Raw genomic sequence first — 19131 nt, forward strand, 5'->3', positions numbered from 1 at the left:
GTTATTATTATTCTTTCAGTTCTGTATTGTTTTCTACTCTGCAGCTTTGTGTTATACAGATTGTCAAATTTGTCAAGATTCCTTGTTCTTTGTTTGAAAATTTTTAGGCAGCAATATTATTTTTCTACTAACAGTTCTAAAAATATGTCCTTAGCAGACACTATTTGGTTGATGGTAACCCAGATTGCAAGAGGACACACAATTGAATAATAGGAAAAAAAAATCCAATATTTCCTTCATGTGCATAAATCAACTGAGGATTTTTACATCAACTGTTGGGTCTGAGTGGATATTGTATCTATTGTGAAAGGTAGCAATTAGTCAGCATTCTGATTATACTCACTTAGGAACCATGTACATTTTGGAACATAGAAAATGTTTAGATAAAAGGAAATCTTAGGAGGACCTTGGACACCAACCAGCCTGCCAGCCCATCTGGAAGATTGCAGCTGTAATAGTGCAGCCTCCAGTGTTAGCATTAGTATTAGCACTGGGTTTCAGGCCAAGTACCAGTGTGGGACGGCAATACACATCCTCGCCCCTCTTGATCCCCACCTTCCCCACCCTTTGGTCTGTTCCAGCCACGTGTTATGTTTTGTCATAAATCTAGACTAAGATTTTGGGACAGGAATTGTCTTTTTAGTACATGTTTGCACAGTACTAGCAAAATGGGGCCCTGATCCTTGAATTAGAGACCCTAGGCACTACTGTAATACAAAACTGTATTGTATTTTATCTCAGGGGCAGTAGTGCTACAAAGTGCACCCTGCTATCTTCCCACTGCAGAAATCAATAAAAAGGTAAAGCCTTGGTAATTTCCTTCTGTTCCCTTCCCAAAAATAAATACAATATTATATTAACCCTTCTCTGGGATACAGCTTCATCTTTTGTGTCATAAATTTGTTTCAGTCTGCATAATCTTGTTTCAAAATTTGGAAATGGATTCCACTAGCCTTAGAGATTTCAATTTGCGGAACGTCTAATTACTTGGCTGTTTCTTTCGCACATGGGAAATATGTTGTTATGACAAATTAAATATATGTCAGGACATTATGAACTGTTGAGATACAAGCACTTAATATGAAATTTGCCTTGAAGAAAATCCATGCATTAACCACACCCAGATAGTCATTAAGGGGATTGTGTGGGTTAAAGCACTCTTCTTTGTCTGAAGGTATATTTTAACCTTTCTCAACATCTTTGTGTTGGAGAGCAACACTGTGACTATACAATCCTGGTTGAACAGCTTTGGAATAGCAGTTTACCAGACAAAAAGCTCAGAGGCTTAGACAAGAAAAGTGAACAGAATGTTTAAGCAGGCAGAGTCCAATGGTATGTCTACATGGCATCCCAGAAGTACTTGCAGTAAGACAACAGCAAAGGAGAGCAGATGGCCAAAGTTCCATAAAATAGTGAGATGCACTTACCATAGGAGCCAGTATGAGTAGGTAAAGTAGAAGTGCCCTGTGCTAGGACAGCATTGAAAGTTGAAACATTTTAGCAGTATGTACAAGCATAGAGGAGGATCTCAAAGATTTATACAAGAGGAGGATGACACATGAGATAGCAGTGATGACATCATGATTCTCTCCTTGAGTCTAAGAGCATATCAGATTCAGGTTATTAGGACAGCACCAAGGGACCAATCTCTGTGCATGCAGAAATGTTGATAAGGAAATGCCCTGTGCGATTTCAGCTGGATAGAGGAGCCTCCTATAACATGATTCCTCAGGGTGAACTGGATCCATTACAAAGAGCATGCAACATTGCCGCATGCATAGAGACTGGTATTGCCCATTGGTGCTGTCCTAACGTACAGTGAGAGCACAATGCAGCCCATAGGGAAATGTGACCTCATACTAACTAACCCGGAAACTGACAATACAAACTGAAGTTTGTTGTGGTGGATGGTAAGCATCACAGACCCCTGTTGGGGATTACAACCATATGAGCCATGGATCTAATCATAATTTTATAGCTGAAGGTACAAGAAACAAAAAGGGGAGTTCCATGGACAATGGAGACAATCTTAAAAGCATATGGGAATGTTTTCAAAGGTGATGGGAGCTTTGCAGGAAAGCTGTGAGTGGAAGTAGATCCTGCAGTTCAACCTGTGTGTTTACCAGGAAAGAAAATTCCAGCGGGACTATGTAATGTAGTATACAAGGACCTCAAAGGTCTGCAGAGCAGGGGTTTCATAGCACCTGTAGAGGCCGGTATAGCCTCGGTAAGTAGCATGCTGGTGATAGAGAACATATCAGGTAAATTATGCATCTGAATCAGGCATTGAAAAGAAGTCACTATCCACTGCCTACAACTGACGACATATTGACAGAACTTTTTAAAGCCAGAGTCTTTAGTCTGTAATGTGAGGAATGGGTTTTGGCACATAAGACTGGACAGAGTCCTGTATGCTGATCACTTTTGAAACACCATTTGGTTACTACTGATGGTTGTGCATGCTGATGGGCATGAACTCCGCTCCAGAGATGTTCCAGAGAAGACTCACTCAAGCACTGGAAGGACTGCTTGGGGTGAAAGTAATTGCAAATGATATCCTCTTTGTAGATGAAGGGAGCAATGATACAGAAGCTAAATGAGACCTTGACTGAAAACTTTTCCATAGCGGCGCAGAAACAAGAATTTAAATCTCAGCCGAGAAAAAATGTGACTCAAACAATGTGAAGTGGCATACATTGGATATCTGCTCACAGCAGAGAGTCTGAAAAGAGATCTCAGTGAGATCAAGACAATCAAAGAGACATGGCAGCTCCAGTTGGTATGAAAGAGGTACAATGCTTCGTAAGAATGATACATTTTCTGTCCAAGTTCTGTCCATACCTGGCAACAGTAGCTGCCAGGGTGTCCCCATAAATCTTTCACATGGTGAACATCATCAGTCCCCGTGGAGCCATCCCTGCTGCAGCTGCTGGCCTCAGTGTCTCGCCTGCTGAAACCACACTGCACTCTTCCCCTGCCTTCTTGCCCAGACTGACTGGGTAAAGTGTCACTCCCCAACCCTGAGAGAGGACACAGGCTGCTGGAAGCCTTAGCGTCACAGAAGCACTCTAGACTATGTCAAGTGTAGTGAGTATAGCACTCACTATACTATGTTAAGTGTATCTCTCTATACCTATACAAAAGTTACGTGTTTAGGTCTGCAGTTCTCATCTGATGTGCTTTGGTCATTGGGTAACATTTTCAAAAGCAACTAACTTATTTAAGAGCCTGAGTACCATTGAAACTCACTTGTCTTTTCCTATGCACTGTTCTGTGTTCCCCTGGCTGGTCAGGGTGTCTTTCATAGCAACTTTGTGATAAAAACTTTAAGCTTCTGTTATCTGCCTAAGCCTCTTCTATAACTGAGAAACTGCTTTACAGTTTCTGCTACCTATTTTCCACTATCTCTTATGGTATTATTCCTTCCTTTTTTTCTCCTTCCGAATTCATTGAGGGAATTCTCATTCCAGTATTACTCTTCCTTATACATATGCTCTAAGAGCCTGATCCAGCATCCACTGAAGTTAATGTGACCCTTTCCACTGACTTCAGTGGACACTGGGTCAGGGCCTGAGGGCCAAATTCTGTCTTGGGATAGGTGTACATACACAACTCCCATTGATTTTAATGCAGAGCTGCAGACTTCTTTTATCATATCTTAGGAGAAGATCTGGCTCTGTAACCTCGTCTGTTCTTGCTGGAGTCATCACTTTAGGGTCACCTACTGTCCTTGGATATGTGTGGGACTCTACTGAAGTGATTGGGAACTTCACACATGCATCTTAGGGCAGAATTTGATTCTAAATACTCCATCTATGAAATGTTCTTTCTTTTGAATGTTTTTTCTTGTGCAAATTTGACTCTCCAGATCCACATCTTCATTCTCTGGGTGATCAATAAACCCACCCCATTGGTCACATCTATGCTCACCTTGGTGACATAGGTAATCCTATTAAAGTTATAGTGACCACTTATGTGAATGAGGTTGTCATGGGATCTCACCCCCACTTTGAGCTTGTGGGTTCAAAGATGGGGACCCGCATGTATTCTGCCACCACCCTAACCCTTAGGGTGGGGTTCCTTCTCGCTGCCACCACTCGATTATTTCGGTGAATCGAGACACCCCTCTGTCCCCCCCTGTCTCCCTTCAAAGACACTCCCTGGGAACACAGATCCACTCACAGAGGAGGAACCTTCCCCCTCCCTTCTCTTCCCTCTCTCCAGCCTGCTCCGGAGAGAGAGATACCTTGATTCAAACTCCTTGAATCTCTACACACAGGGAAGCAGCCCACTTCCCCCCTCCTTCTCCTCCTTCCAGAGACTTTCCCTGCTTTCTCTGCTTGGAGACAACCCTTGTCTCCACAGAGTGGCGCCTAGCTTCCTTCCCCTGAATCCACAGGTAAGGAACTTAACCAAGTCCTGAACTTAAAAGAGTTTATTAAAAGAATAAAAAAAAGAAGAGAAAAAATACACAATCTCTATGAATCCAAGATGGACATTCATAGGGTCTAATCTTATTAATCCCTGGAGAAATTTCTCCCTTTTCCTCAGTACAAACAATACAGGCAAAATTACGAATAATCAATACAAACACACAGAATTGCAGACACAGGATTCTTATATGAAATTACCCTGTACTTCTGATACTCACTAGCTTGAATAGAAGAAATTAGTTCAGAGAGATGAGCAGACTTGGTTAAACGTCTGGGCTGGTGTAGTTCCAGACGGCTAAGAACACAGAACAAAGAACACAGAGACCCAAGTTCCCGCTCTCTGGGATTTTCAAATTCTCTTCCCTGATTGGTCCTTTAATCAGGTGTTTCACCAGGTCTGTGTTAACCCTTTACAGGTAGACCTTAACCCTTAACTAACTACTTATGACAGAGGTGAACAAGATATGGCCTCATGTGTGTATCTGCCTGCCATTAAATATTTTCATTTGAGAAGCATGAGAGCTTGCAGACTTTTAGATCACTCGTTTCCCAGATGCATGGGCCTTTACAATCTATACAAAAAAGAAACTGGAAAGGAAGAAAGAAGACAACTCAACACAATGCAAGGACAGATAATCAGTCAGCACGCTCAAAATCAGCAGCAGCTGTAGCCCAATTAAACTCAACAGTTCACAGGTGTTCACAGGAATGACTTTAACATAAAAGCACACTTCTCTTTAGTGCTCCTTTAAAAATATTTTAGAGCTCTTTAAATTTTATATACTTTACCCAACTAAACTAGAAAAAAAATAGCAAGATAATTGGAGATAATTTGAAGATAATTGACTTCAAATTCAACATGTTAATTGTTTGATTTTGAAACCATAGTGAGCGACACATACTAAAGGGGAGATTGCATCATGCCCAGTCATGTAATTAGTTTCTGAGTTCCTGGCAAAAGGCATGCACAATTAAAATTGATATGTGCATGGTCTGAAAGGTATTGGAAAGGTCTGGAACACTAGTCCAGCCTGGTTTCAATGGTGTATAATTATTTCTCAGCAGTATGCGGTGGAATCTGTCATTGTCTTAAAACCTGGACATTGTGCTATCAGCCAGAAACACAACACAAGTGTAATTCATTTTTTTGCAAGCTGGGGCTTGCCTGACTGCTATTTGAGGAGTTTATTGAGGGGAATGGGCTGACAGATAATGCAAACGTTTTTCACGAGTACCCATTGTTACAGTATTAACATTAATTCTTTGCCTTCACCTCACATTGGGATGGCTTTCTCCTGCCCAGGTGCTAGAAGATAGAATTGGACGTGGGAGATAGAATTCCATCTAGTTGTCATATTCTATATTATATTAGGATGTTTCTGTATTGGAAATCAGCTAACACAGATTTTGCTTTAGTACAATTCCTAAAATGACTGATGATTTTTTACAATAGGCCTTAATAGGTTTCTTGCTTGCATACATTATTTGCATTCAGGAGGAGATGCACTGACAAGTTCAAAGAATGTGCTGGAAAGTATGCATGACATTGCCAGCATGAATTGCCTTTACAGTGCAAACCTTACATTATCTGACTTTATTTAACCTGCTCTTCAGTGTTACTTTTTCTCATGCCCCTTTACAGTCTATTTCTTAAGCAAATGAGCTCTGCATAGCTTAATTTGCCCAAACCCTTAAGATCAGGGCTGGTAGTCTCTAGCTTTTGCCTTTATAGATTTGATAGAAAATTACTGAGCAACAGTAATTCTGCTTTGGTACTTGAGAACTAGTGCAGTCATAATATTTCCATAAAATTTATCAATATCTACCTTAGGGTGTGTTTCTATTGCTGAGTTGGCCTGGGTGATGGGCACCCAGTTTAGCTTAGCCTAGCCTGGTGTGAGTAGCCATACTACAAAGCTGTTGTATCAACCAGGCAAGGTACTAACAAACTTCAACAGGACTTTATTTTTATAGTGGAAACCTCTTTACCAAGCTGCTGCTGCTGCACCCTCTATAACTCTCACTCAGCCTCCTCAACTCCTCCCCCATCCTTCCTGTATCCTGTCCTTTCAGACTGCCACAAGCCAGTGCTCCCAGTTCTAATAATTACAAGCAGCATCTATACACCACATTCCCTCCTCTCTTAAGAAACTTTCCCAATTAAAATGAACATTGTTGTTCTAACCACAGGAACAAATATGAAACAAGACACTATACTGCTGGCAGAAATATTACACTGAAAACACTGCAGATACTACATAACATAGTCTCTAGTCCAGGCAGGTGGTCGTCTGGGTCTGACAGGCCGTCTCTCAAGCCCCGGTTCCAGTGCAATGTCTTCTTGTGTTGGTTCTAGGGTGAAGTCATCCAATGCACACTGGGTGTTGGCATAATCTCCTCTTGGTGCATAGGCAGGTGCAAGATAAGACGCATTCCATACCCGCCCGTCAGAAAGTCGATAGGTGTAAGGTCCCTTCTTCTCTATGATTTTTAGAGGAGCTGTGAATTTATGGTCCTCTTTGTGTAAGATTCCAGGTTTTCGTATTCTAATGAAGGAATCACACTCAAACTTTGATTCCTTAGCACCCCGCTGCTTGTCTGTGAAAGCCTTAGGGTTTGCTTGGTTCTGTTCAACTGTTTTTCTCACATCATCCTTGTTTGGGGCATCAGGTCTTGCCTTTAATGATCTTTGCATTGTGGTATGTCATGTAGCCTGGTATGCTTGCAAGAAATCAGTAGTGAAGGATATCCACAATCGCCCTTCCAGTTTAGCTGTTTGCAAACTCTCAAACTTCTGTTAAACTGTTTGATTTCCCCATTGGCTTGAGGGTAATATAGGGATGTTCCTCTCTGCTGGAAGAGTTTCAAACTCCAGGGAAGTAAATTGACTACCATTATCTGAAACCAGTTCTTTGGAGTTACCTTCCCTGCTAAAAACCAAAGAGAGGAACTTAATTACTGTAGCAGAAGAGATTTGCGGTAAACGCTACCTCAGGCCATTTACTGAAATAGTCTATTAAAGTGATGGCATAACAACGGTCAATTGGAGCAGTATCAAAGGGTCCTACAATGTCAATTGCCACTTTTTCCCATGCAGATTCAGAAAGAGGAACAGGCTGTAATGGAGAGGTACATGTCACTGCTATCTTATCATGCATTTGGCAAGTGACACAGGATTTTATAAGTGCTTCAGTTTGAGAGTCCATCCCTGGACACCAACACAGATCCCGTAGTCGTTGTTTGGTTCTGACAATTCCTTGATGAGTATTGTGTGCCAGGTGTATGAGTTTTGACTGTAATTCTTCTGGCACAAATAGCTAGTGTGTACCATATAGCACACAGCCATCGAGCAAAGAAAGTTCATCCCAAACTCTAAAATAAGGAAGCAAAACTAGGTCAAGGTTTTTAGGGTTCCTGGGCCATCTCTTTGTCAGAAATTCCCATAGTTTTTGTTGAATTGGACATGCTAAACCACCAGCTTGAAATTGTTCTCTTGTAATTGCAGTAAGAGTGCTTGTAATAAGCGCAACTACTACATCCTCATCCTCCGGTGGACCATCTGGTGAAGGCAAAGGCAGGCAAGAAAGGCAATCAGCTATCACATTTTTGTTTCCAGGCTTATATTCCAGTTCATAATTGAAAGAGAGTAGTCTTGCAGGCCATCTAGCAATACGATATCCTACTCTTCCCAGTCCTTTCATGGTGAGCTGTGATCTGTGTGCAACTTGAACGTGCTCCCCCACAGGTAAGTTTTCCATTTTACAGTAGCCCAGACACAAGCAAGTGCTTCTTTTTTAACTGTAGAATATTTTCTCTCAGCATTACTTAGTGTCCTTGAAGCAAATGCAACAGTCCTCTCTGTGTTGTCCTCATGAAGTTGTGTGAGGACAGCCCCAAGTCCATAATCAGAAGCATCAGTAGTTACAATTGTGGGTAATGTGGGACTGAATAGTGCAAGTACTGGACAATATACAATCAGGTCTTTCACGTTTCGAAACTAGCTTGTGCATCTGGTGTCCACACTAAGGTTGAACTTCTCCATAGTAATTCTCATAATGTTTTGAACAAGTTTTCTAAGTTCCTCTGAAACAGCTTCCCTGACTGAAAATGGTAAGCACCGTAATTTCTGTCGTACAGGCATCACATTATTCTGCATTTTAACTTTTAACTTGGCTGCAGAAACCCATAAGCACAGCAGAGTTTCTCCTCAACCTGGTGTTGGGTCCCAGCTGAAACTGGTGTGTGTACTTTGCTTTGCTGAGGAAGATCAATTCGTCCATTAACTACCCTGAGATTTAAAGCAGCCAAAAAATCTCTGCCAAGGATAGGAGTCCCTTTGTGGACAATGTAGAACTCTGCGGTTACACAGCAATCACCAAAAGTAACTATTGCTGGCAGGCAGCCATGTACTGGAGTATGGTTTTTCAAATAGCACACCAACTGAAGTTTGGGTTCAGTAAGAGGCACATCTTTAAAGTAATGCAAATAGATGGAATCAGGTAGTATAGATACTGCTGAGTCAGTGTCCAGCATTAGCTGAATAGAGTGTGATTTGCCTGAGGGTATGATGGAAACGTTTACAGTGCACTTTATCTGTTCTGGAATATGTGCAGTAGTTACTTTGTCCACACTCAGCACAGTAACATCTGGTATTGTAACTGCATGCACCTGTTGATTGAACTGGCTACTGTGACATACTTTATCAAAATGTCCAATCTTTTTGCAATGATTGCACTGAGCTACTCTTGCTGGACATCCTGTGTAGCTTGCAAGATGTTGTGGGGATCCACACCAAAAGCATGCTTTTACTGTATTTTGAATTTGCTGATTCAGTGGCTTTTCATTAGTTTTCCTCTTGCAATTGCAGCAAAGAGTCCTGTGGCACCTTATAGACTAACAGACATATATGAGCATGAGCTTTCATGGGTGAATACACACTTTGTCAGATCCAGACTAACACGGCTACCCCTCTGATACTTGACCCCTCTTGCAATTGTTTGTCTGCAGTGATAATGAACTTTTCTGCAAAGGAGTCACAGCCTGGACTGTGCCTCCTGTATCTCTGCTTATTATCTTGGCTTCAGCTGTAGCTGACTCAATCTGAGTAGCAATGGTTATTGTTTTTTCTAGTGTAAGTTGTGGTTCTAGAAGCAAGCGTTCTCTTACAAGAAGCATGGTTGTTTTCTCAATCTTATCTGCCATATTCCCAAAGTCACAAGTTACAATCAGACTCCTCAGGGAAGCGATATATTGCATGATAGTCTCCACTGGTTTGTGCTCACGCTGGCGAAATCTGTAGCGATTAGCTACTACATTCACTTTTGGCATAAAAAAGTTATTTAATGCAGTGAGTGTATTCTCATATTTCTCATCTGCAAGAGGAAAAGTGTAAAATATATGCTGCCCTTCTGCTCCAAGGCAGTGGATTAGCAGAGCACGCTTTCTTACTTCAGAAGTCTGTGTAGCACTGATTGCAAGCAGGTAAGTCTCAAACATATGGACCCAGACAGTAAAAGCAATTGGAGGCTCACCTGGGCTTTGCAGAAAGGGTGCAGGTGGGTTCAGAGGCAGAAGATCCATCCTCGTCGCCAAAATGTTGTATCAACCAGGCAAGGTACTAACAAACTTCAACAAGACTTTATTTTTACAGTGGAAACCTCTTTACCAAGCTGCTGCTGCTGCACCCTCTATAACTCTCACTCAGCCTCCTTAACTCCTCCTCCCTCCTTCCTGTTTCCTGTCCTTTCAGATTCCCAACAGCCAGTGCTCCCAGTTCTAATAATTACAAGCAGCATCTAAACACCACAAAAGCCATACCCGAGTCACTGTGTCCACACTGGTGCGGCACTCCCCCATGTGTGTGTGTTACTAGGACTTCTGGGAGCACATCACATTCTTTGTGCTGCCCCTGCAGTAAGCTGAGCCACTCTATGATTCTTTTCTAGTGAATTGGGGGAGAACTTGTCGGTCCTTCTGGGCACATGGGAGGAATTGTGGGAAGGCACTGGAGGACTATAAGCACTCGAGTGATTTAGCCTAGGGGCTGAAACATCACTAACTTGGTGAGAGGTTTGTGTGTGTAGATAAGAGGGGAGTTAGGAGCAACAGTCGGATAAGGGCTCAGGCTAACTCTGCAGTGAAGATGTACCCTTAGATGTTAGACACCCCCCTTTTATCTTAAATAATTCCAAGATAATGCATGTAATTTAAATGATAACATATGATTAAAGCTGTTATAATAAGATATTATGGTAATAATACATTTTACTGGGCTGGTGAGCCATGTTTTCTGCTGCAGTTATTCTGACAGTACTGAGACCCTTCATGAGTTTTTTGCAAAGGGGGTGTAAAATTCCATCCTGTTAGTCCAGTGGTTACATTAGATCAAAGCAAGAGGGAGAGCTCACCAGTTTGGATGATCATTGTGATGATTGGTTTCACTGTCACATGCAGCTGTGTAATTACATTATTTGTGGGAGTAGATTGGAGCATGGGGAATAGAAAGGAGACAAGAAAATTTATCTGAAAGGAATTAACGTTCCCAAGCAGGCCCATGGCCAGTCAAATAAAAGTTTCCTTCTCCTCATGTTCCCTTACAGAGAGTGAGTGTATGTGTGGACAGGTTGGGGAGTGGGTGGGCTAGACCCACTGGCCAGCCCCCATTCTCATTTCTCACGAATCAAAGCCTGACAACTGCTTCTCAATTGATGAATAAAAATAATATCCTTTATGACTGAGTATTCAATAAATGTACGCCTTTAAAAAAATAAAAAATAAAATTCCCTGGGTGCACACCCTAATGTACTTTCCCCCTCGTAAGGAGCAGAGGGGCCCACCGGTCCCCTTCCTCTCTCCTCATATGGAGTGTGAAGGGCAGCAGGTGTGTCCATTCACTCCCTCCACCTCAGGAATAGTGTTACAGTGACAATCAAATCCAGCTCTGCTCTAATACCCTGCAAAGACTGGAAAGAAACCTGTTGGTGCTTTTCCTCCCTGTTCACCCCCAGGCCAGGATTTCTCTTGCTTCATCTCCATCTTGTCTTCAATCCTGCTTCTTACCTCTGAAGGGACGTTGCTACAAACTAAAGCTCTGACCAAAGGACTGAGGACCCATCTCAGCTGTGGATGTACTCCAGAGACTTGATTTGAACCTGCAGTTTACTCCATCACTGCTACAAACCTGAACTAAGAACTTTGCCATCACTGTATGTAATTGATTCCATTTAACCAATTCTAGCTCTCATCTATATCTTTTTCCTTTTATGAATAAACCTTTAGATTTTAGATTCTAAAGGATTGGCAACAGTGTGATTTGTGGGTAAGATCTGATGTGTATATTGACCTGGGTCTGGGGCTTGATTCTTTGGGATTGAGAGAACCTTTTTCTTTTATTGGGGTGTTGGTTTTCATAACCATTCATCCCCATGACGAGTGGCACTGGTGGTGATACTGAGAAACTGGAGTGTCTAAGGGAATTGCTTGTGTGACTTGTGGTTAGTCAGTGTGGTGAAACCAAAGTCCTCTTTGTCTGGCTGGTTCGGTTTGCCTTAGAGGTGGAAAAACCCCGGCCTTGGGCTGTGACTGCCCTGTTTAAGCAATTGGTCCTGAATTGGCACTCTCAGTTGGGTCCCGCCAGAACCGCATCGTCACACCTCCATGCCCCCAATAGTCAGCACTGCCTGCTAGCGAACTGAATAAGGAGCTCGGAGTTCTAATTCCTGCTGTCCATCCATGAATCTGTATTTGTCACTTAACTTCTCTGCATCATAGTTTTCTCCATCAGCAAAAAGGCAGCTAGTATTTATTTACAAGGGTCTTGTGTCAATTAAATAAGGGCTAATGTTTAGACACTTATCTGAAAAATATAAAGTGCAATGTAGTGGTATCTATTATTACTTATTCATTATTTGTATTTTGTTATCATTTGTAATTTGGAGAGGCGTTGGTTGAATCATGATTCTAACATTTCTGAATCTCAGGTGTATCAGTTAAAGAGAGAAATCTCCCCAGCAACAAACAGCAGTGGGTTTCTTACACCTGCCCAAAATGTGACGCAAAACAATTACTTATGTAGTTACATTAAATATGGAATTTGTTTCCCTTGCAAATAATTTTTTAATTATCAATAATATTATTTAAGTAAATTTAGTGTGATTCTTTAATCTCAAACACAGAGTAATAAATATAATACAAATGAATACATTATTACTTAATTTAGGTACTAAAAATAGGTAATTTTCTAAGTGCTCTGGGGGGTGGATGTTGGCTTTACTGTGGGAAGAACTATAGAGCAGTGAGGTTTGCCTTGTGGGTAAATCCAATGTGCCTGGGAGCAGGGTAGCTGCTTGTGAGTGAGGATTGAAGTCAGGATTTGGGGGGACTTGTGTATCTGAACACTCTGCCTCCTTTGCACCACATCTTTCTGGAGCTGTCACTCCTATTCTGCCATGGAGTAACAGGAGGAGTTACTGCAGCCCTAGCACTGATGTAACCCCTTTACTTGGTTTGTATGAGGGCATCAGACCCCGTGTGCTCTGATACCATTGTTATAAGCACAGAGGGCTGGGAATTTCAAAGGTCCCCCAGGGAAATAGCTACTCAGCTCCTGCTGAATTTCAGAAGGATTGGGTGCCTAACTCCTTTAGGTTCTTTTGTACAATTCCAGCCTGAATACAGAGATAGCTACATAGGTCTAGACACACAAGACTCAATTCTTCAACACCTCAGTTTTAGGTGGTGCCCACCCAAAGCCCTATACGATGCCTGGGGAGAGTTAGGTGCCTAAAAATGGGGTTCCCAAAAGCCAGCATGCCAAGCAGGGAGCTGCCTGAGCTAGTCAATGGGGGATGCTGGTTGGGATGTGGCTTAAGTCCCCGCAAGGGACTTATACGCCTCAGTATGGGCTGGAGGGAGGCAACCCACTCTGTCGGGATTCATAGCCAGGGACCTGCTCCTAGGTTAGGAGTCTATGCCCTATTTCACAAATTGTGGTAGTGGTTGCCCTCAGTAACCTATAGGCCAGTGGTTATAGCACTCCACTCATGCTGGATGTGGGAGACCCAGATTCAAAGCCCCACTCTGCTTGGTAAAGGGCAAGGATTTGAATCCAGGCCTCCCACCTGAGTGCCTTAACCATTGGTGCTATGGGGTAGTCTGAGATAGGTTTCTCTCAGTCTTGCCTGCCAAAGCTATTTCAGTTTGCACAAATACTCACTGGAGTAGGGACTTGCATATGGGTGTCTTGTGTTCCAAGGGGGGGCTAACCCCTGAGTTGTAGAGTCATTCTTGCTTTTTCTCTGGCCCAGTGACTATTTTAGTATTTAATAGAAAATGGCAACTAAGTGGCTTGGAATTGGCCTTTCCATTCCTCCCTAAGATCTGGCAATCTCAACTTATTGCCATTCTGTTGTTCACTACCACCCTTTCAGAGATAGGACAGGTGATACCAAGTGGTCCAGTGGTTAGGACACTAGTCAAGGATTTTGGAGACCTGGGTTTAGTACCCTGCTGTGCCACAGACTTCCTCTGTAACCTTGGACAAGTCACTTAGCCTCTCTGCCTCAGTTTCCCATCTGTAAAATTGGGGTAATAGTACGGTCCTATCTCATGAGGGTGTTGTGAAGATAAATATATTAAAGACTGTGAGGTGCTCAGATAATACTGTGATGGGGGCTATATAAGTACCAAGATAGGGGATTTAAATGGTAATTCTATTAATGTTATTTCTAGAGCCAGTAAAATTTTTTTCAGTGGAACAGTTTTTCAACAGGAACATATCCATTTCACCACAGACTTTGCGGGAAATCATCAAATAGTTTTGTTGTAATGGTGAAAGTGTTTTGATAAGGTCTGAATATTTCATTTTGACTTTATTGCTTTGACTTTTATGGTAATACAATTTATAAAAAAAAGAAAAGGGTAAAATGGAAACAAAATTTTCAACCTTATCTAAATAAAATATTTCAATAATGTTGAACTGAAATATTTTCAGAATATGTCATTAAAAAAACCCACAGAGATTTTGTTTCATCCCAATGCAAGCTTAAACCAATTTTCAAAATCGTGGCATTTCTTGCAGGAAGGAAATTCTGGTTTTTGACTAGTTCAAGTTATATCCCATATAGATTGTCTAATATGCTGCCTCTTGCCAGTGCACCTGCGCCCTGACATCTTCCAAATAGCAGTCAGTGTTGCCAACTATCAGTATTTTATCTTAATTCTTGCACTATTTAGGGTTTTTTTAAGCCCTGGCTCTTGGAATCAAGTAATTATATCTCAGGTTTCATTTAAAAAAGTTTCTAGTCCCCTTGGTTATAGCAAAAAGTTTGAAAATGTGACCCCTGAAAGCTAAACAAAAAGCAAGCAAACAAACACAAACAAATACACAAACAACCAACACAAAAAATAAATAGAACAACAACAGTTTTAAATCTCATGATTTGGGGGCCTAAGTCATGGTTTTTGATCACATGGGGTTAGTAATAGCGAACTCCAACCATGGCTATGTTTATACGATTAGCTAGGGGTGACCCCCCCCCGCTCGTGTACACATACTTGCGCTAGCTAGAGTATATATAGTAGTATAGCATGGGTAGTAGTGGCAGGGACATGGGTGAACCATGCCAAGTATATATCTGCTGGTTTCAGGTAGGTTTGGACTCAGCCATGCCTCTGCTACTGCTACTCATGAGTATGTGTGTGTGAGCAGAAGACTTACATGCCTAACTCACAGTATAGATGTAACCTATGTGCTGTTTCCATTGAGGGGCCTTCTAGAGGGGATGGCAGGGGTGTGTGACAGAAGGGCTACACCCCATTCTGTGAGACTCAGGGTCTTTCTGTCCCATTTTGCATTTATTTGATCCCTTCTGTCTTGCATAGGGAAGGAAACACTGAGGCCTAAATCCTTACAACAGAAAATGTATGAAATCACTGCCATTATTCAACAGCAATGGTCCAGACCAACACAGTACAGTGTACAATAGTGTTATTGCAGTGCTTTGTCTATTGCTGTACAGAGTTATATAGTACTTTTATATAAGGAAACTTATATACAGTATGGTCTTGTTTCCTGCATACTGTGCTTTTAAATTGGTAGGAGCCTGCTGTCTGTAGATAGCATGTTGTGAACTAGCATATATGTAGCATGCTACAGAGGAGATGTATACATGTTGCCATTTCATGGAGACTTTACTTTTGTTCTTTTTCCTTTTAATCTAAAATAATTTATTTAGTTTATGGTCCCTCTTTGTATATGGGAAAACAACAGACACAGAGCCATTGTTTCTATACTTTTTTAATGGGAAGGATTGAGAATTCTCATTACACTGTGGAGGAGCCTTCAAATAGTTCAAATGAGACTTTAGTATGATCACAACATGGTGTGTGTTGACAATATTAATATTGAGTTCTGGGCAAGAGAGAAAAAAAAAAAGAAAAAAGAAAAACAGAGAGAAATTGCAAGAATGAGCAAAGGGAGAGTTGAAATAATCTTCACTTTTGTTGACTAACTGACATTATTTTCTCTTTTCTTATTGCTTCTATATACCTCAAGAGAAAACTGAGCTGTAACATCTAGAACCAAAGTAAATGCAGCAAAGGGATTGACAAGAATTTGCTGTCTTCCAGCCAATCAGTGTAGCACTGAACATAATGCTTCTTCCTCTCATCCTTTAAGTGCTGGCTGATGAGGTAAGATAAGCAGGTTAGTGTCAGGCATGTGAAGGGAACATCTGGAGAGAATGGAAATCTCTCACAGTTCAAAGAGCATCTCTAAGTAAAGTCATGTAAGTGAGTTTCTTTCCAGGTTAATAAACTACATTAAATATGTGTTACTGGCAAATTTTTACTTTGTGTAGAAAATAGAAAATCCTTGCATAACATGGCATCATATATACCAAGATTTTAAATATGCAATCACTTTGCCACTGGCTTGGACAACTGATGTCATCACACATGATTAAGAAAGATCATAGATTCTATAATTTGCCAGTATTTCTTCATCTTTAAACTGAAACTTTGTCCCTGTCCCAAAGCTTTCACACAGCATGTAGAAAGTTGCAGAAGTGAGGCTAGGTGGTGCCTCTAGAAAGAGGCATAGCTGCTGTGCCAACTGCTCCCTGCACCTTTGCCAGGCAATGTAAAGAGTGAGCAAGCTGTGCTGTTCACTGCCATGTTGAGACTCCCAATGCCTAGTGCCCCAAGCCTGCTTAGACCCACTGAGTCTTACTTAGGTGTAAAAAAACAAGGAGTCCTTGTGGCACTTTAGACACTGACTAATTTATTTGGACATAAGTTTTCATGGGCTAGAACCCACTTTATCTGATGAAGTGGGTTCTAGCCCACGAAAGCTTATGCCCAAATAAATTTGTTAGTTCTAAGGTGCCACAAGGACTCCTCGGTTTTTTTTGCTGATACAGACTAACATGGCTACCACAGAAACCTGTTACTTAGGTGTGCCACTTATTAAGAACAGCTCTTGAGTGGGTGGAAAATCTTCTTAACTTCTGTCGCCTCCCCTGTGCTTCCACCACTAAGGGATGGGTCAACTTCCTGCCTTACTTGCAGCTGCAGCCTGGATGCTGTTTCTTCACTGGCTGGAATCTGTGCAATGGTCCACTGAGCCCCTGCTCCCTGATATTGTCTAGACCTCTTGCCTGGAGCCTATTCTCTTCCCCCCCACCCCCACCCCTTTGGTTGTTGCATCATGTCTCTGTTTCTGCATCATCCACACCCAGCCTGTACATCACTTCTTCCCTCCCAGGCTTCCTCTTCACCATTCCCATTTCCCCACCACACAGCCTGCCTGTGAACCAAAGAGAAGGTTGTTTATCTTTGCAAATATTGATGGCCAAATTGTATCCTCGTCCTGCATGTGGAACTCCCACTGACATCAGTGAACAAAGATCAGCAGTGAAATATGGGGCTTGGATTGTGATTTACAACACTATCTCTTCCACACTCTTCTTTTGTAGAGGGTGGCTAATAACACTGGTCTACAATTTTTGAGAAGTCGTCTGCTTCAGAGAGAAAATGTGCTATTTATTATGTATTTTGATGTGCTGAATTCAAATATGACAATTAAAACAACTGATTGGCTACTGTTTCTAAGATATTTAAGTTTTTACATTTTATGTCTATGTATATTGTGTAGATAGTAGAGTTTTAATCATAAATTGTAAACTTAGGTCTTTTCATGTGCTTATGGTTCCTTTACATGATAATATTTCACCTGTCCTGTTTATGTAACACTTTAAAAATCAGCAAAAGGGTTATATAAATAAAATTTATTATGAAACAAAAGGCAAAAAACTATCATGTACATAGTTTAGTCCTATTCAGTGTCTACTCGGCGCTTCTTGGCTGTCTCTTGTATTCATTAAATGGAGCATCTCTTGTCACTGTCCAACAATAGTCTGCAAGCATTGATGGGCTCCATTTGCCCTGTTAGCATTTCTCCATTGTTGCAATGTCCTGGTGAAATCGCTCGCCGTGCTCGTCGCTCACTGCTCCGCAGTTCGGTGGAAAAAAATCTAGATGAGAGTGCAAAAAATGTATCTTTAGTGACATGTTGCAACCAAGGCTTTTGTATGCCTTGAGGAGGTTTTCCACCAACATCCTGTAGTTGTCTGCCTTGTTGTTTATTGCCACTAACTGGAAGGCTTTCCATGCCGTCTTTTCCTTGCCACGCAGTACATGGTCAAATGCATCATCTCGAAGAAGTTCACGAATTTGAGGACCAACAAAGACACCTTCCTTTATCTTAGCTTCACTTAACCTTGGAAATTTTCCATGGAGGTACTTGAAAGCTGCTTGTGTTTTGTCAATGGCCGTGACAAAGTTCTTCATCAGATCCAGCTTGATGTGTAAGAGTGGTAACAAAATCTTCCTTGATTCAACAAGTGGTGGATGCTGAACACTTTTCCTCCCAGGCTTCAATGACTGTCGGAGTGGCCAATCTTTCTTGATGTAGTGGGAATCTCTTGCACGACTATCCCATTCGCAGAGAAAACAGCAGTACTTTGTGTATCCAGTCTGCAGACCAAGCAAGAGAGCAACAACCTTCAAATGGCCACAAAGCTGCCACTGATGTTGGTCATAGTTTATGCACCTCAAAAGTTGTTTCATGTTGTCATAGGTTTCCTTCATATGGACTGCATGACCACCTGGAATTGATGGCAAAACATTGCCATTATGCAGTAAAACAGCTTTAAGACTCGTCTTCGATGAATCAATGAACAGTCTCCACTCGTCTGGATCGTGAACAATGTTGAGGGCTGCCATCACACCATCGATGTTGTTGCAGGCTACAAGATCACCTTCCATGAAGAAGAATGGGACAAGATCCTTTTGACGGTCACGGAACATGGAAACCCTAACATCACCTGCCAGGAAATTCCAGTGCTGTAGTCTGGAGCCCAACAGCTCTGCCTTACTCTTGGGTAGTTCCAAATCCCTGACAAGGTCATTCAGTTCACCTTGTGTTCTGAGGTGTGGTTCAGAGGAGGAGGATGGGAGAAAATGTGGGTCCTGTGACACTGATGGTTCAGGACCAGAAGTTTCATCCTCTTCCTCTTCTGACTCAAGTGAGACTGATTCTGGTGCATCAGGAACCAGCAGTCATTATACCAGTCTCCTAGAACTGGAAGGGACCTTGAAAGGTCATTGAGTCCAGCCCCCTGCCTTCACTAGCAGGACC

The sequence above is a fragment of the Mauremys mutica genome, chromosome 1 (genome assembly GCF_020497125.1).
Source record: "Mauremys mutica isolate MM-2020 ecotype Southern chromosome 1, ASM2049712v1, whole genome shotgun sequence".
NCBI lineage: Eukaryota > Metazoa > Chordata > Testudines > Geoemydidae > Mauremys > Mauremys mutica.